The sequence below is a fragment of the Narcine bancroftii genome, chromosome 3 (assembly GCF_036971445.1).
Source record: "Narcine bancroftii isolate sNarBan1 chromosome 3, sNarBan1.hap1, whole genome shotgun sequence".
Classification (NCBI taxonomy): domain Eukaryota; kingdom Metazoa; phylum Chordata; class Chondrichthyes; order Torpediniformes; family Narcinidae; genus Narcine; species Narcine bancroftii.
In genome coordinates, this window is record NC_091471.1 from 161,679,885 (window position 1) to 161,700,274 (window position 20,390).

A 20,390-nucleotide genomic window follows, 5' to 3' on the forward strand; every position below is an offset into this window, starting at 1 on the left:
CCTTTGTTGACCTCACCAAAGCCTTCGACACCGTGAGCAGGAAAGGGCTTTGGCAAATACTAGAGCGCATCGGATGTCCCCCAAAGTTCCTCAACATGATTATCCAACTGCACGAAAACCAACAAGGTCGGGTCAGATACAGCAATGAGCTCTCTGAACCCTTCTCCATTAACAATGGCGTGAAGCAAGGCTGTGTTCTCGCACCAACCCTCTTTTCAATCTTCTTCAGCATGATGCTGAACCAAGCCATGAAAGACCCCAACAATGAAGACGCTGTTTACATCCGGTACCGCACGGATGGCAGTCTCTTCAATCTGAGGCGCCTGCAAGCTCACACCAAGACACAAGAGAAACTTGTCCGTGAACTACTCTTTGCAGATGATGCCGCTTTAGTTGCCCATTCAGAGCCAGCTCTTCAGCGCTTGACGTCCTGCTTTGCGGAAACTGCCAAAATGTTTGGCCTGGAAGTCAGCCTGAAGAAAACTGAGGTCCTCCATCAGCCAGCTCCCCACCATGACTACCAGCCCCCCCACATCTCCATCGGGCACACAAAACTCAAAACGGTCAACCAGTTTACCTATCTCGGCTGCACCATTTCATCAGATGCAAGGATCGACAATGAGATAGACAACAGACTCGCCAAGGCAAATAGCGCCTTTGGAAGACTACACAAAAGAGTCTGGAAAAACAACCAACTGAAAAACCTCACAAAGATAAGCGTATACAGAGCCGTTGTCATACCCACACTCCTGTTCGGCTCCGAATCATGGGTCCTCTACCGGCACCACCTACGGCTCCTAGAACGCTTCCACCAGCGTTGTCTCCGCTCCATCCTCAACATCCATTGGAGCGCTCACACCCCTAACGTCGAGGTACTCGAGATGGCAGAGGTCGACAGCATCGAGTCCACGCTGCTGAAGATCCAGCTGCGCTGGATGGGTCACGTCTCCAGAATGGAGGACCATCGCCTTCCCAAGATCGTATTATATGGCGAGCTCTCCACTGGCCACCGTGACAGAGGTGCACCAAAGAAAAGGTACAAGGACTGCCTAAAGAAATCTCTTGGTGCCTGCCACATTGACCACCGCCAGTGGGCTGATAACGCCTCAAACCGTGCATCTTGGCGCCTCACAGTTTGGCGGGCAGCAGCCTCCTTTGAAGAAGACCGCAGAGCCCACCTCACTGACAAAAGGCAAAGGAGGAAAAACCCAACACCCAACCCCAACCAACCAATTTTCCCTTGCAACCGCTGCAATCGTGTCTGCCTGTCCCGCATCGGACTGGTCAGCCACAAACGAGCCTGCAGCTGACGTGGACTTTTTTACCCCCTCCATAAATCTTCGTCCGCGAAGCCAAGCCAAAGAAAAAAAAAGAAGAAGAAAAAGACATGGTAGGGTGAAAAATGTGCTATGATTAATCTTGAGTTGAAGGTTAAAATTCACCATCTTGCTCAGACAGGACTGACCAGTAGCAATATCTCCTGCAGAGGGAGAAAGCTGCTTATGTTTTATAAAAGGGGGATACAGAATAAGTGGGTTTCAAAAGAGAAGGCTACTTCTGACTACCTCTTTAAGATAAAGAGGGTAGTTTCATCACTTGGAAAATAGATTTCAAAGTCTTCATTCAAAAGAAGAAGATTTGACCCTCTGGAAAGACAGGAATTGTTTTATCCTATTCACAGGAGATACATTTGTGGCCCAGAAAATGGTCACTTCTGTTTGAAGAATCTCTCTGAAGGACAACATCAAAAGAATTGTTAGTTTAAAGAGGCTTGAAGGTATGACATTTAAAAGCGCAATATAATTACTTCTGAACTGCAAATTTAAGACCTTCAAGCAAGACTAAAATGATGCTGAAGTTTTAAAATTTCAGAGGTTGGGACTTTATTACACACACACACACACACACACACACACACACACACACACACACACACACACACACACACACACACAGACACATTTATATTTGCGCATAGTGGGGTTAAATTTAGAGTTAAGTTTAGAGATAAGTAAGAAATTTTATGTTGTTAATAGTCTAATAAAAACTACTATTTTGAATTTACCATTGACTGGTGAATTTTCCATTGCTGTTCTTTTGTTAGTACTAACAAAGTCCCTTTAGTCCCTAACAAAATGAAAAAGGTTGTTAGTAACAGTAGGCTTACTCATAGGAAGCTTGGCCAGGTGGATTCAGAATTGGCTTGCCTGTGGAAAGCAGAGGGTTGTGGTGGAGGGAGTACATTCGGATTGGATGGCTGTGTCTAGTGGTGTCCCTCAAGAATCATTTCATGATTTTTATTCACATCTTGGATGAGGGGTTGGCAAGTTTGCGGACAACACAAACATTGGTGGTGTTATGGAGAGTATAGAGGATTGAAGAAGATTGCAGAGGGACATTGATAGGATACAGAGCTTGGCTGAGAAGTGACAGATGGAGTGACAGATGAAGGGTGAGGTGGTACATTTGGAAGGACAAACTCCAAGGCAGAGCACAAAGTTAATGGCAGGATTCTTAGTGGTGTGGAAGACCAGAGGGATCTGGGGGGGGGTCTATGTCCACAGATCCCTGAAAGTTGCCTCACAAGTAGAAAGGATAGTTAAGAAAGCTTATGGGAATGTTAGCTTTCATAAATCGAAGGATTGAGTTTAAGAGCCGCAAGGTAATGATGCAGTTCAACATGACTCTGGTTAGACCACACGGAGTACTATATCCAGTTCTGGTTGCCCCATTATAGGAAAAGAGACGTGGAAAGACTGCAGAGGAGATTTACCAGGTTGATACCTGGTTTGGTGATTATACATTATGAACAGAGATTAAGGGAGCTAGGATTTCACTCTTTGCAGAGAAGGAAGATAAGAGGTAACATGATAGAATTATTCAAGATATTAAGAGGAATAGATAGAGTGGATAGCCAGTGCCTCCTTCCCAGGTATCACTGCTCAATATAAGAGGGCATGGCTTTAAGGTAACGGGTGGGAAGTTCAAGGGAGATATTAGGGGAAGGTTATTTTTACCCATCGTGGAGTGCTCTAAATGGGTCAGAGGTAGAGACAGGTACATTGGTGAATTTCAACAGACTACTAGACAAGCATATGGAGGAATTTAAAGTGGAGGGCTATGTAGGAGGCAGGGTCTAAAGGTTGGGACAACATTGTGGGCTGAAAGGCCTGCACTCTGCTGTGCTATTCTATTATCTCTTACCTGTCAGCCTGTGCTCCTCCCTCTGTCCCTTCCTCTCTGCCCCCCACCCCCCATCTCCTGACCTTTTTACTTGGGCATCTGTCCGATTTCCGATATTCCTGATGAATGGCTCAGGCCTGAAAAGCCAACTTCCATGGATGCTGTATAACCTGTTGAACTCCTCCAGCTCTTTTTTTTTTCAAGTACTGTGACAGAAATCAAAACTTTCTTTCATCTCAGCTTGGTTAGACAACCAGAAGCTGGTGTTCTGACTTCCTCTCTCTCCTGCAGCACTGCTAACTTGAATGGAGTTCTCAGAATCACCTGGTTTTACAAACATCTCACAGAAACAAGGGTCCATAATAAATGTGAAAATATTCTCCCACCATCACCTCAATCCCCCAGTGCCAAGTACTTGTGTATTTTCCAACAGCTTTAATGTAACTGGAGCCAACAGCTACAACTCTGAAGATGCAACTGAGGCTCAGTTCAAACTCAGATTTACTCCATATCTTTCCCAATGTTCACATTACGTTACATTCCAACATTAAGCGACACTGCTTAATTGCATCTGTTTTTGAAATCCATACACTTTGACGGGCTAAGCCTCACATTTCCTGGCACAGCCTTATCCACAATCCTATCTGAAATGCCAATATCTCATAAACATGGTATCCAAGTGGAAATTGGCTTAGGCCATTCTAACCTGCCTCTGTAACTGATACTCCCTTATTCACTCCAAAGCACTACAATGCTGCTTTCATGAACTATATTTAGATGGAATGAGACATTCTCTGTCACTGCATAGGGATTTTGAGGTGAAAGGGTTCAATTGTACAAATATCACAGTTCCATAATTTGGCTGTAAGGAGGGGGACTGGAGCAACAATTAGGGTCCATGTTTCATCACTTCTAAAAATATGAAGAGGATGGGAATCTAGGTTTCTGGTTTGTACATAACTCTTCCAAAAAATAGAGCAGACATTTGTCAGTAACTTCAGTAACAGCAACAGGTATGAGTCTTTTTAATGGAATTTTTAAAGCATAAAAAAAGAGTTTGTTAACTAATAAGTCCTCCAAATTAATAAATGCTGGATTTATAATAGCCTCAGCAGTGGCTAGAAATGAATTATGTCACCCATGCAACCATGTACCCTTCTTTAACAAGACTGCAGTGCAGTAAGTGGTGCCAGTGAGGAGAATATTTGCAAGGTGTGAACACAGAACCTAAGAGCTTTCAAAGTAGTCTTCTATTGAAGACAAGTTGCAATCAAGGGTTTCAGTACTGGAGGAAGTTAAAAGCTTACCTGCAAACTATGTTGGTCGCTCACTCTAAAACTCTTGTCCTCCAGTCAGCGTTTCTCTGAAATTCTCCGATCCAGTTATTTAGAAAAGGGAAGCCAAACTACTGCAATCATTCAGAACTCTGAGGGAGAAGGACATTGAATTAAAACATGAACATGCATCAGTAGAAGACAGTGTGCAGCTCTCTTGACGTTTACTGCTGTGTATAGATCTATAAATATTGACCCTGCCAACACTTGCTACCCAGCACATGGTACAGGTCTCTGTTATTGTACACCATGTTGTCAGCATGGAAAACTGCCTGAGTGCTTAGCTGCTCAGCTGTAAGCACAGAACTATACATATCAGCCATGTGAACCTATAAATATTACCTCCCTGCCAGGTTCAAAAGAAAGAGAGAGAGAGAGAGAGAGAGAGAGAGAGAGAGAGAGAGAGAGAGAGAGAGAGAGAGAGAGAGAGAGAGAGAGAGAGAGAGAGAGAGAGCGAGCAGAATATTTGCACAGCTGGTCTGACATGTTCATTGGTATATCCGTCAGGGGAGCACCCATGGTAAAGTCTCTCCTGACCACCTCCTTTCACTGACCCTTTTGTGTTTCTGCTGTTAAAGAGAAGTAGACAATATACTTTGAGAGCCCGGTGCATGGAAAGATTCTAGGCATGCTGTCCCCAAGCTGCGGTTGTAAAGTGTAAAAGCCAAGAATGCATAACCAAATCCCTTTCGTCAAATAATACAAATGTAGGGATTGTTTGAAAGAGTGAGTAGGTTGGAACTGCGAATGAAGAGGCTAAATTCAACTTTTTATGCTGATATGCAAAGATTAGTCAATGACTGAGATATGCAGAATTTTTTTTCTCACAGGGGTCATAGAATTATACAGTGCAGAAACAAAGTGCAGACACAGAGGAGCAGCAAACGACTTTCTGGGAAAACTCACCAGGCCAAACAGCATCAGTGGGAGGCAGCTCAGCATATCCTCAATGACCACTGTATCCATTTTTTTTTTAATATTTTATTTAAAATTTTTGATTATACAACACAACAAAAATAAATGAAACCCTCCCCCATCCCCATAACCCACCCTTCCCTCATCCCAATTAAACCCCAAAGAAAGAAGGAATAGGAGAATGACCATGAAAAACACGAATAACCACCATGAATCAAAGCAACACCACCACCTTGAGCTCTAGGGAATTCAACATTTTGTAGTTCAAATGACTTTCTCCAAACTTTCCAAAAAATAGATAATTATCATGTAATTTATATGTTATTTTTTCCCATGGAATGCATGATCTCAATTTTGAATACCATCTCTGCAACCCCAAATCAATGTCATTTTTCCAAGTTATAGCTATACATTTTTTTGCTGCAGCCATTGCCAACCTTAAAAACACAATTTGATACTTAGTCAACCTCAAAGTCAGACTCAATACTTTAACATCACCTAATAAAAATAATGCTGGATCCGTTGGTAATTGGATCTTTAAAACTTTCTCTAAAAATCCTTTGTCGTATCCACAAAGGTTTAAGTTTACCACATAACCAGGTTGAATGTAAATAAAAGAACCGACTTCTTTAGTACATCTAAACATAAATCCGAAGAAATTAAATTATATTCCTTAAATTTCTGAGGGGTTAAATACAATTGATTATAAAATTATAATGTACTAATCAATATTGAATTTTAGTAATTTTAGTCATGCTGTACATATAGATCTCCAATTGTCTTGATATATTAGTATTCCCAAATCATTCTCCCATTTTAATCTCAATTTATCAATATCTAATTTAGGCATCTTTCTTTGTAATAGTTTATACATTTCAGAAATTTTTTTTGCACCACCTTCCGTAAGTAAAATTTCAAATTTAGTGCCACCTGTATCCATCTAAATTAATCCGTGCCTTTTTTTGTCTTGGCAATTCACATTTTAAATGTTCCAGTGCTATCTTCCTCCATCATCTCAAGTTAGTGCATTCGAATTTCTAAACTACCTTTGAGAAACAATTCACCCCTCAGATCACATCTGAACCTCCAACATTATGGAAAGCAGCAAACCTCTGGAATCCTCTACTCAGACGACTGTGGAGGCTAGATCATTTGAAGTGTTTAAACTAGAAGTTAAATGCACAAAAATGCTGGAGAAGTTCAACAAGTCATGCAGCATCCACAGGTAGTCAACGTTTCAGGCCTGAGCACTTCGTCAGAAAAATAAGTAGACACCTGAACAGATAAATTTTTGAAGGAATAAGAGATTGGGGATCTGGAACAGAAGTGGTAAGATCTGGGAGATATCAGTCATGATTGCATTGAATATTGGGGCAGGATAGAGTGTCTGTGGGCCTCCTCATTTACCTATTTCTTTGTACTCAAATTGGTTTATGAAAAGCTACCCATTATTTTCAAAAACGAGAGGCTCCCCTTGTAACGGGCTGGGAGGACCCAAAGTGTGCATCCTGAACCCAAATCTTGAAAGAACCCTAAGGTAACAGCCAAGTCATTAAGGAATGGCATCACCTTCACACCATGGGGGAGTGGGAATCTGGAACTCCTCCATCCAAACCCCCTGAGAAGAAACCCTTCAGGCCACTGGTCAAATGAAAATTTCAAAAGAAAAATTAGATTGATCGATATTAGGGTTAGGGTTAGATATTATTGATCAACAACCTTTAGGGACTGAATTTTCTATTTGCTATGGTCAGACCACAAACAGCTCATTGAATACACGGAGCACAGCATCCAAAACAAATACAAGGCCCAGTTCTCACAATGTTTACAGATTTATTGAAGCAGCTCACTGCATGGCCAATTGGCGAAGCACGATCAGAACTGGCAGCAGATGGTATGTTCCAGAGACATGTAGAAACAGGCATTCCTGCCCAACCTGGCCATTTCCATATCCCTCTAAATGTTTTGTGTCCATGGATCTTTCTAAATTTATTTTCAAATGTTACAATTGCTCTACCTCCACTACCTCCTCTGGCAACTCATTTCATATACACAGCACCCTCTGTTTGGAAAAGATACCCCTCTGTTCCCTTCTAAATTATCCCATCTCACTTTAAACTTATGTCCTCTAGTTTTAGATATCCCATCCCTGGGGAAAAGACTGTGACCATTCACTTTGTTAATGCCCCTCATGATTTTATAAACCTCTATGAGGTTCCCCTTCAGCCTTCTACACTCCAGGGAAAATGTCCCAGCCTTTCCTTCTAACCCTTCAGTCTTGGTAAAATCCTCATGAAGTGTTTCTGAATTCTTTCCAGCTCATTGACATCCTCCTTTATTTGTTGGGTGACTATAACTGGAACGCTTCCACCAGCGTTGTCTCCGCTCCATCCTCAACATCCATTGGAGCGCTTACACCCCTAACGTCGAAGTACTCGAGATGGCAGAGGTCGACAGCATCGAGTCCACGCTTATGAAGATCCAGCTGCGCTGGATGGGTCACGTCTCCAGAATGGAGGACCATCGCCTTCCCAAGATCGTGTTATATGGCGAGCTCTCCACTGGCCACCGTGACAGAGGTGCACCAAAGAAAAGGTACAAGGACTGCCTAAAGAAATCTCTTGGTGCCTGCCACATTGACCACCGCCAGTGGGCTGATAACGCCTCAAACCGTGCATCTTGGCGCCTCACAGTTTGGCGGGCAGCAACCTCCTTTGAAGAAGACCGCAGAGCCCACCTCACTGACAAAAGGCAAAGGAGGAAAAACCCAACACCCAACCCCAACCAACCAATTTTCCCTTGCAACCGCTGCAATCGTGTCTGCCTGTCCCGCATTGGACTTGTCAGCCACAAACGAGCCTGCAGCTGACGTGGACTTTTTACCCCCTCCATAAATCTTCGTCCGCGAAGCCAAGCCAAAGAAAGAAAAGATAACTGTAACAATAGTGTGGTCTCACCAGCGTCTTGTGCAGTTGTAACATGATGCTCAACTCCTGTACTCAATGCACTGATCGGTGCAGCAAGAGTGCCAAATACCTTCTTCACTGCCTAATCTCCCTGTGTCTCCACTTTTATGGAACTATCTACCTGTAATCCTCAGACTCTCTATTCTACCACACTCTCCAGGGCCCTGCCATTTACTGCGCAAGTCGCGCATTGGTTTAACCTTCTAAAATGCAACATTTCACACTTGTCCACAATTAAATTCTTTAGTCCACTTTCCGAGTTGATCTAAATCCTTTTGTAATTTCAATATAACCTTCTTCACTCTCCATTTGACTACCAATTTTGATGTCACCCACAAATTTCCTAACTATATCACCATCCAAATGGTTAATGTCGATAAAAAAAACATCAATCACTGCACCACAACAATGGACACAGACGTCCAATCTGACCAATAATCCGCCATTACCTCTCTGACTCCTACTATCAAGTCAATGTTGTATCCATCTGGCCAACTCACTCTGGGTCTCATATAATCTGACCTTTCGGACAAGCCTAATATAGGCCCCTTGGCATAATCATAACTTCACATTGTGGAGTAGATTAGAATCATCCCTAACCAGTTATTAAAGCAGAACAAAAATCATGTCGCTTTCACTGTACATGAGGTTCCGTGTGAAGACATGCTGAAGCATCTGAGAGAAGTTCTACACAAATTTCTACAGAGAGCCATCATACACATATTCTGAAGGGGAGCCGGTGTCTCTTGTTGAAGCAGGCATTTATGTAAAATTATTTGCCCAACCCAAGGAAGCAGTGGGGGGGGGGGTGCATCATTAAATATATTTAAGCCAATGTTAGATGTTTGCAGAGTAGGAGGCGTGGGTATAGACGGGCAACCAATCCGCAGCCAGATCAGCCTTGATCTTATTGACTGGCAGAGCTGGCTCAATGGGCCAGATGGCCAACTTCTTCTCCTGTTTCTCATGTTCCCTTATTCATTCTATAATTACCCTTGAGGAAGGTCTGAGCCTTTGGATGAACCCACCCCCCCACCTCTCTGTTGGAGTTCCAGGATTTAGACTCAATGATGATGAGCAACAAATAATATACTTTCCAAGACAGGATGGTGAGTGACTTGGAAGGGATTCTGCAAGTGGTGCTCCCATTTGCCCTTGTAAATCACAGCAAATGCTGTTTATTTGCCTGAACTATTTTTTTTAGAAAGCTCCACTCCGACAATGACTAGAAATGAGATAGCTATAGAACAATTACAACACAGAAAAAGGCCACTTCAGCCACTCTAGTCAGTGCTGAACCATTTTTTCTTGCCTAGTCCCACTGACCTACATTGTATCCATGGCCCTCCATACCTCTCCCATCCATATACCTGTCCAAATTTCCCTTAAAGATTAAAATCACTCTGAGTTAAGAAGTTTCCCTTCACGTTCCCCCTAACTTTTCCCATTTCACACTTAACCCATGTCATCATTTTGAATCTCACCCACCCTCAATGGAAAAAGCCTATCTACATTTACTCTGTCTATCCCCCTCATAATTTTAAACACAGTATGACTCCGATTATCCAAAATCAAATTCTCAGAAATCCTCATTTATCCAAAAATTTTTCAGAGCCAAACTGACCTCAGGTTGAAAAAAAATCCATTTGACATGAAATTAGAATGACGATTGCCCTCATTTCAGATAACTCCCTCCCCCCCTCTCTTTCCTCTTCTTTTTTACCTTGCACTACTGACTTTTCTGTCCAACTCTCCCTCTCAAACTGCATCTCACTATCTCCCAGCTGCAAGCGGTCGAAAGTATCTTGTCCCTGCGTCATCAAGGAGAGCAGCCTCCCAGGCAGGAGCAGGACCTTGGGACACACACACACACACACACACACACACACACACACACACACACACACACACACACACACACACACACACACACACACACACACACACACACACACACACACCTGGGATCAGCAGCAGTGGTGGGGATGTGTCGGGGATTGGCAGCCAGTATATTTTTTGGTGAGAATTAAACATTCTTTTAATGCTTAAAAATGCCTTCCCTTGTTTGTTATTGTTTAATCATTGATACAAGTAATTTGCTGTTGCATATGGGTTGTTTTTTTTTTAAAAATGACCAATTATCCAAAAATAAAATTTATATGACATAGACCCGGTCCTGATCATTTCAGGTAATCAGAGTTGTACTACACCTCTATCAAATCACCCTCATTCTTTTACACTGCAGGCAATGAAGTCCTAACCTGTTTAACCTTTCCCTGTAACTCAATCCCTGAAATCTGGGCAACATCCCAGTATATCTTCTCTCCCTTCTCTCTATCTTATTGATATCCTTCCTGTAGTTATGCAACCAGAGCTGAACTTAATACTCCAAAATTGGCCTCACCAATGTCTTATACAATTTAACAATAACATCCCAACTCCTATATTCAACACGATCTACCACACTGAATATCTCTAATCAGTCTCTGGCTATCCAAATAATTGAATATCTGATCTCTTAGAACACCTTCCTAAAATTTACCTATGACTGACATCAGGCTCACTGACCTATGGTTTCCAGGGTTACTTTTGGAGCCTTTTTTAAACAATGGAACAACATGAGCTACCCTCCAATCCTCCAGCACCTCACCTGTGGCTAAGGACATTTTAACTTTATTTTATTCATTTCGAGATCTGGCACGACAAAGTATTTATTAGCCTTTCCTAATCGATCCTGAAAAGATGTTGAGAAGCCATCAAATTGAATGCTATCATCCCTCAAGTTGAAGGTTTTTCCACAGCACTGGTGGGGGAAAATTAGAATATAAAATCAGGAGTAGGAGTTGGCCATCTGGCCCATTGAATCTAATCCGCCTTTCAATTTGATAACGGCTGATCTGGTCACGGACTCAGCTCCACATCCTCCTTTTACCCATAACCTTTAATTCCCCATTAATCCAAAAATCTCCCCAGCTGTGACTTACATTTATTACATGAGGCAGCCTTCATTGCTTCCTTGGACAGAGAATTCTACACATTCACTACCCTCATCTCTGTTTTAAATCTATTCCCTGAAATCTTGAGGCTATGTCCCCTAGATCTGATCTCATCTACCAGTTGAAACATCTTTCCTACATCCATATTATCTATCTCGTACACAAGTTATATTTTTCTATAAGATGTCTTCTTGTTCTTCTAAACTTCAGTGCATACTGTCCCAGGTGACTTGATCTCTCCTCATTGGCTAGCCCCTGTCATCTCTAGAATCAATTAGGTGAACCTCCTCTCCACCACCTCCAGTATATCCTTCAAGTGAGGAGAACAGGACTGAAGTTCCAGGAATTGCAACCAATGAAGGACTGACAATCTATTTCCAAATTAGGATGGTGTGTAACTCAGAAGAGAACCTAGTGACATTTCCATGTCCATGAAACACTTGACCTTGATGATCAAGAATGCAACTTCAGAAGGAACTATCAGACAGGATTGGGAAAGTAACTAGAGTTGACTTTCTTTGACCTGAAATGTTAACTCTCTTTTCGTCTCTCCACAGATGCTGCATGACTAATGTTTCCTGCAGGTTCTGCTTTCTCTCATATTTCCAGCATTTGCAGTTTTTTTTCCCTCAATAGAAATTTGGAACTCACTTCCACATGAATAAAATCGAAATACTCAGGAGGGCAGGCAGCATCTGCGGAAAAACAAACAGAGCTAATGCCCCAATTTAAACTGGGAGGTCTATGGATGCTGTGGTTGTGGTGCAATACCCAAAGTGCTGGAGAAACTTAGTAGGTCAGACAGCATCTAAGCAGTAAACAATGTCTTGGGTCCAAGCCCTTTGTCAAGGTAAGAGCAAAAGGCAGTCAGGCACCTGAATAAAAAGGTGCGGGAGGAGATTGGGAGAGAAGGGGGAGGGAGGAAAGGGCAGGGGGAGGAGTTCAGGCTAACATGTGAAAGGTTATAGGTGGATATAGAAGGGAGGGTAGAAAAGAAAAAGAGCTGAGAAGTGATCAGAATTAATTGTCGTGAACAAGTCATGAAATTTGGGTTGACAGCAGCATCATAGAGAACCATCTTATAGCAATACTAAAAAAAATTAAAATAATGGCACAAAAAATAAGTCAGTGTCTTTGGTTCAATGATTATTCAGGAATCTGATGGCAGCGGGGAAGAAGCTGTCCTTGTGTCACTAAGTGCTCATCTTTAGGCTCTTGTACCTTTATCTCGATGGTAGGAGAGTGACCTGCTACCATGCCTGGGTGGTGGGGGGTCTTTGACAATAGAGGCTGCTTTTTTAAACCACCACCTCATGTGGGTGTCCTCAATGGAGTGGAGTTTGGTGCCTGTGATGTCACAGGCTGAGTTAACAACCATCTGTAGTTTGTTCTATACCAGACAGTGATGCAACCAGCCAGAATGCACTCCATGGCACACCGGTTGAAGTTTTCGAGAGTCTTCAGTGACATATGGAATCTCCTCAAACACCTCACAAAGTATAACCACTGGCGAGCCGTCTTCGTGATTGTATCAACTTGGAGAGCAGGTCACTTTCTGAATGGGAAGGGAAGGGAGTGGGGAGCTGGAGGAAAGGAGACTGAGGGATAGGGAATGAGAGAGATGGGGAGGGGTTTAATGTAAACTGGAGAAGTTTATTCCTGTTATTCCAGCAGACAGAACAAAGGTTCTCAATGAAACAATCTTCCAATCTGCAACCAGTCTCTCCAACATAGGGGAGGCCACAATGGGAGCACCAGATGCAGCAGATGACAACTAAAGATTCATAAGTGAAGAGGAAGCACTATTTTGGGTTTCAAATTGATGGGATATAGAACATAAAACAGTGCAGCAAAGGAATAAATGTCTGGGCCAACCACGATGTACATGCTACATAGCCCTCAATGTTCATGTACCTGTCTAAATGGCTGTTAAACATATCTGCTTCCAACACTACACTAGTAGCCTGCTCCAGGATCCTCAGATATAAGGTTTTTCTGAAACAGGCAATTGCCTGAATAAAAAAGGGTGGGGAAGAAGGCAGGAGGAGGAAAGTGGAGGAGCACAGGTTAACGGGTAAAACGTCATAGGTGGATACAGGTAGAAGAGCACTGATGCCTCTGCTAACCTGGCCTTTAAGTCTGGATATCACAACGAGTGGCGGGTACCTGGATGGGCTATTACAGCACAGTATAGGCCCCTTGGCCTATGATGTTTGACCTTTATAAAACCACACAAACTAAACCTTTCCTCCCTTAAACCCATAACCCTCTATTTTTATTTCATCCATGTGCCTGTCTAAGAGTCTTTTCGAAGTCCTAATTTGTATAAGCCTCCACCATCACCCCTGCCATGCCTTCCAAATGCTCACTATTCTCTGTTCAAAAAACTTACCGCTATGTCTCCCCTAAACTTTCCTCCCCTCACCTTGTAAAGATGTCCTCTGGTGTTTGTTACTCTTGCCTCAGGAAAAAATGTGTTTACTGTCCACCCTGTCTATGCCTTTCATAACTTGTAGTCCTCTATCAAGTCACTTCTCATTCTTCTTCACTCCAAAGAGAAAATGCCTAGCTCTGTTAACTTTGCCTCATAAGATACGTTCTCCAATCCAGGTATCATCCTGGAAAATCTCCCCTGCACCCTCTCCATACCATCCACATCCTTCCTGTAATGAGGCAACCAGAATTGAACACAATATTCCAAGTGTGGTCTAACCAGAATTTTATAGAGATGCAACATTACCTCATGACTTTTGAAATTAATCCCCCAATTAAGGAAGGCCAGAGTACCATAAGTCTTTCTAAGTACCTGATCAACCTGGCCAGCAGGTTGGATTTGGACTCCAAGGTCCCACTGTTCTTCCACATTGTTAAGAATCCTGCCATTAAACAAGCACTCTGCCCTTAAGTTTGACCTTCCAAAATGCATCACTTCACACTCATCTGGATTGAACTCCATCTGCCACTTTTACGCCCAACTCTGTCTATATCCCGTTGTAACCTATGACAACCTTTTGCACTATCCATAACACCTCCAACCTTCCTGTCATTTGCAAACTTACTGATCTATCCCTCTACTTCTTCATCCGTGTTATTTTTAAAAATCACTAAGAGCAGAGGTCCCAGAACAGATCTCTGTTGAACTTTACTAGTCACTGACCTCCAAGCAGAATGCATTCCATCTCCTGCAATTCTCTGATTCTGCAGAGAAGCCAATTCTGAATCTACACAGCCAAAGTTCCATGGATCGCATGCCTCATAACTTTCTGAATGAGTCTACCATGAGGGACCTTGTTAAATGCCTTTTTAAAATCCATATGCACCACATCTATCACCCTACTTTCATCTATTTCTTTTGTTACTGCCCCCAAAAATAACTCAGTTATGTCTCATGAGACGTGACCGACCCTTCCAAAAAGCCATGCTGACTATACCTGATTCTCTAAATGCTTGTAAATCCTGTCCTTAAAAATCCTCTCCCATAGTTTGCCCACCACTTATTTAAGACTTACTATAATTTCCAATATTCTCCTGATTACCTTTTTTAAACAAGGGAACTACATTTTCCAATCCTCTGGTGCCTCCCCTGTAGCCAGGGAGAACACCAAGATTATTGTCAAAGCCCCACCAATCTCTCCCTCATTTCCTGGAGTATATCGTGTTCACTCTCAAGGATTTGTCAATCCTCATATTTTTCAGATTTATAATTTCCTCCTTCTTAAACTTAACATGCTCCAGCTCATCACCTTTTTCTATACTGACCTCACATTGACCAAAGTCCCTCTGTCTGGTGAACACTGAAGCAAAGTATTCATTTCGGACCTCCCCTTCCTGCAGGCACATGCTGCTTTCTTAATCCTTAAGTGGCCCTACTTTCTCTCTCATCATCCTTCTACTCTCAACTTATGCATAGAACACCTTATGGTTTTCCTTATACCTTCTTATGCCAGCTCTCCTAAGTCTTTTCTAAAGTTCCTTTTGGCTACCATATAATTCTCATGAGCTCTTTCTCCCTTTTGCTTCCTAAACCTTCTGTGTGCTTCCTTCTTCCTCTTAACTGTCTCACCTCTTTTGTCAAACACAGTTCCCTTATCCTACCATATTTTCCTTATCTCAGTGGGACGAACCTATCTAGAACTACACGCAAATGGTCCCTGAACACCCTCCAAATTACGTCTGTGCTTTTCCCTGAGAACATCTGTCCGCAATTTACTCTCCCCAGTTCCTGCCCTTCCTCAATTAAAGTGTAATAGGAGCAATTTAAAAAGGATCTAAGGGGTACCTTCTCCACACAGAGGATGGTGGGTATATGGTGCACACAATGCAGGAGAAACCCAGTGGGTCAGGCAGTACCTGTGCAAAGCAATAGAGAGTCAATGGTTTGGCTCAAACAAAAAGCGTTCATCTGGAATAGTCAAAACCAGGAAGATGCTCAAATAAAACATTGGCGGAGGTGGGGGGGGTGTTTGGGGAAAGAGGAAGGAACATGGGTTGGTAGGTGATAGGTGATTACCGGTGGAAGGGAAAAGAAGAGAAATGAGCTGAGAGGTGATAGGTGCCAGAGGAAGTGGGACAATTATAATGTTCAAAAAGCATTTGGAGAGGGTCATTGATAGGGAAGGTTCATGGATGAACATGGGGAAGTGTGACTGACAGCTTCTTTCCCACTGCCATTAGATTCCTGAATAATCATCTTGATCAGAAGGGCCTATTGCCATCCAGTATAGCTCTCTGACTCAAGTTATTTGTTTTCAGACTGGTTCCAAAATTCACAGATTGATTGGCTACCTTACCTTGGAACACTCCAGAATCCTGAGTACCAATGGTCTTTATTTTTCACTTTGAAGAATTATGAATTCTTCAAATACTACTGAATTTTGCTCCTATTCTCTTACATTTGGATATGTTATTCCTCAAGTATATGCATGATGCTGTCTAATTTCAGTTTAAAGGTTTTGTTACTTTGAACCCTTGAGCCAGTTCACAACTCCGTCTTTTGCAGAGTGTGTTGAAATATTCTGGCAAGTGGTGAGATAGTTAAGCTAATTTAACTTGAGCAAATACAGGCTCAACTGCACTAACAGATGAAACATTACCAACTCCTATGATGGAGAACAGACCCACATTAATCCAACAGTCATGTTTAATTCATGTGATTTAAAAAAAATTAGACATACAGTACTGTAACAGGCCATTTTGGCTTCTGAGTGGGTGCTGCCCATTTGACACCCCATTATCCTCCATCCCCAATATGTTTTGAATGGTGGAAGGAAACAGGAGCCCCCAGGGATAACCCACACAGACACGGGGAGAATGTACAAACTCCTTATAGACAGTGCGGGATTCGAACCCAAGTCTGGTCCCGATTGCTGGCACTGTAAAGGCGTTGTGCTAACTGCTACCTCAACCATGCTGCCCTAATGTTCCAAGATACAGATGAGAAGAGTGACCCAAGGACAAATGCATAGTCTCTCTTCATGAAATATAGATGTAACTATAACACTGCATCAATCCATTCAACCCAATTTATCCATACTGTACGTCACACAAGGCTTCTTATTCTTTGGTCAATCTGCAATGAATTCAGCAACATCATGGCTATTATTGGTCTGGTAGCTGGAGGCCTTGGATAATGATCAGAAGTTGTGTGTTCAAATTCTGTTTTGGCAGCTGTGGAATTTAAAGTCATGTTATTACATTTACTTTCAATCATAGTGATTATGAATTGACTGGATTGAGATGGCAAGTTTTGTACAGAGTTTCAAGCTATTTCATTGGTCTCAGTCTCTGCCAGGCTGCCATTCACAGCCAAGACATTCTAGAGGTCAGGTCTAGGGGCATCCATCTGCCCTCCTCTACAAATGGACCGACCAGTCTGCAATTGAATGGGTCAAGGGACCTAATTCATCTCTCAAAACTTATTGTGTCATAATCAATAAGGTGGCCTTCATTGCTGGTATGAGGTCATTCACTCCTCCACTCTACAGAAAATAACTTCACTCTAAATTTGAGGTTGGACCCAGAAGTAGACAGAGAAAGTATTTTGATGCATTTATAGTTTCTAACTCTTGAATGCAAACTCAATTGCTGCATAAAAGCACACTCTCTCCCAGATGCAATCAAGTTGGGAAAATATCAACTGTACCTCAGTTAGTAATTCCTTCATCTAGAACAGCCATCATCAACAGGAGCCAGAGGCAACACCCCACATGCTACCCCTAGCCTAGGTCAAATCTGGAACAGAAGTATATTAAAGGGAGACAATGAACTGCGAACTGAAACCATAAAATATTTTTTATGCTTTTTAAAGTAGTCAGTAAGAGAGAAATACAGAAGAAACCAACTAAACTTGCCTGCTTTAGAGGGAAAGGTACATATAAACATTGGTCAGAGTCCTAAGGGGGCCGTAGCTAATAAAAGATTGAGAATAGCTGATCAGAACCAAAATCAGAATTTATGGTCATGAACAAGTCATGAAATTCATTGTTTTGCAGCAACATCAGAGTGAAAACATTCATATTACAAGTACACAATCCAAAATCCAGCAAGTGGCGCAAGTCGGGCGGGCAAGTGGGGGGGAGACTGGCAGTGCACCTCGGGTGGGTGAGGGGGGAGAGACCGACAGCATGACTTGGGCGGGCGAGAGACCGGCAGCGCAACTCGGGTGGGTGAAAGATCGGCAGCGCCACTCCGACGAGCAAGGGGGGGAGACCGGCAGCACACCTTGGGTAAGCAAGAGGGATGGGGAAGACCGGCAGCGTGACTCGGGCGGGCGAGGTGGGGGGACAGCAGCGTGACTGGAAGGGATGGGGGTGGATGCAGCATCACAATTTGGGTGGACTTAAATCTGTCTTTCTGAAATCCAAAAAAATCCGAAATTCGGAACACACCGTCCCCAAGGGTTCCGGATAACCATCTTACAACATTTTTATAAATTAAAAAAATTAAAATAATAGTGCACGAAAAGTAAGGCAGTGCCTTTGGTTCATTGGTTATTCAGAAATCTGATGGCAGCAGGGATGAAGCTGTCCTTGTGCCGTTGAGTGCTCGTCTTTAGGCTCCTGTACCTTTTTCCTGATGGTAGCAGAGTGAAGAGGGCATGGGCTGGGTGAACAACCAGCCAGAATGGTCTCCAAGGTACGTGTGTAGAAGTTATGAGAGTCTTCAGTGACATACCGAATCTCCTCAGACACCTCACAAATTATAGCTGCTGGTGAGTCTTCTTCGTGATTACATCAATGTGGAAGTTCCAGGACAGAGATGTTGACATCCAGGAATTTGAAGTTATTGACCCTCTCCACTACTGAGCCCTCAATAAGGACTGGGTCATGTTCCCCTGACTTACTACTGAAGTTCACAATAATCTCCATGGTTTTGATGATGTTGAGCGCAAGGTTGTTGTCGTTACACCATTCAACGAGCTGATCTCTCTCCCTCCCATACGTTTCCTCAGTGCTGTTTGTGATTCTGCCAACAACTGTGGTGTCATTGGCAAAATTATAGATAGCATTGGAATTGTGCCTGGCCACACAGTTATAGGTGTGTAATGCGTAGAGTAGTGGGCTAAGAATGCATCCTTGCTGTGCGCCTGTGTTGATAATCAGTGAGGAGGAGACATTGCTTTCAATTCGTAATGAATGTGATCCAGTTGCAGAGGGGTCCTTGAGTTTGTAGCTGATTTAGAAGGTGGTAGGTTTAAGCCCCACACCATTCCATTCCACAATAGAGAAATACTTACTGCCAAGTTGGAAGTTCGGTCTAAGGTGGATGCATAGAGCTACTTTGAAGAACATCAGGAATTTCATTTAAGATCTCCAGGCTAATATGGATCCTTCACCCTCAGCCACCATCAATACAATCAGTCACTCGGTCTCCATTCTATGAATGACATTCTCTTTTTTCCTTCTAACCCTCTTCCTTTTCAACAATATGCATGCATTCTAATTTTTTTCTTCTCCTGATGAAAAGTAATTGATGTGAGCCAACAACTCTGTTTCTCTCTCCACAAATGCTGATTGACTTGAGTATTTAAAGATTTCCCATTTTATTAACTGCTGTAAGGTAAAAACATCATGAGTTGGGACCGGAGAAATCAAGGTTCTTTATTACCAGATTGTAACACTTGCAACTAACAGTGTTAGTTGGAGAAGGCGCATTCTAACGATATCAGCAAGTGGTGTTTTTTTTATACCCCAGGACACGCACTTAGTAAATTATCATACCATTACATTGTCCAATGAATAAGCTGTTGCTACCCTTCTCTGTTAGTCTGCTGCACATCATTCTTGTTATTGCCACACTTATCTTGAGCGTACAAGGTCACACCTGCATCCTGTTACTCCTTAGTACTGGGCGACTCCTTCTCCGGTCCCAACTCATGATGTTTTTACCTTACAATGCTCAGTTGCCTGCTTACTCCTTGTGGGGGCTTGCTTTGCTTTCCAGGTTTTCCACACTTCACCAAAGAATGCTATTGGTTATAAAGCACAATAAGGTTGTTAAAGGTGCTATCTAAATGCAAGCCTATTTGTCTATGGGGATTCACAACTCTGCTAATTTTATTTGAAATTGCTCCGTCAAATCTGGAACAGAAGCTTATAAAGAAAATGATCAGATGTTGCAACTTTGAAATAACCATCCTGGATTTATTTGCCAAGACCAGAGGTAGCCCCACATTTAATTACTGTACAAGAAATGTTTGCCAATGGCCTGTGTATAAAGTAGCAGTGAAGCCACAAGATAAATCTTGTGAAAATATGGTCTGAGAGTTTTGAGAATGAGTCAAAATACAAATGTCCGCTGCTCTCGTTTTGAGTTAAGCCCATTGATGACATGAACTGTTAACATTGATGAATGAGAGAGACACTTTTTTCAATTATGTACCAAATACTGGCACCAATTACGATGGTTCTTTAGTGCATGCATCTCCTGAACCAAGGTGTTAAAAGATCCAATGTGTGGCCACTGATCTGGTTAGTTAGAAAAAGACAGATCTGAGT

General features: G+C 42.6%; 1 protein-coding gene across 1 annotated transcript in view; it reads right to left on the reverse strand.

Moving 5' to 3' along the window:
• Positions 1-20,390, reverse strand: part of bmpr1ba (bone morphogenetic protein receptor, type IBa) — a 342,233-nt gene that overhangs the window by 247,716 nt on the left and 74,127 nt on the right. Inside the window, exon 2 of the mRNA XM_069925682.1 lies at positions 4,491-4,609. The gene's annotated coding sequence lies outside the window, so the exon portion shown is untranslated. The remainder of the gene's footprint in view (positions 1-4,490; positions 4,610-20,390) is intronic.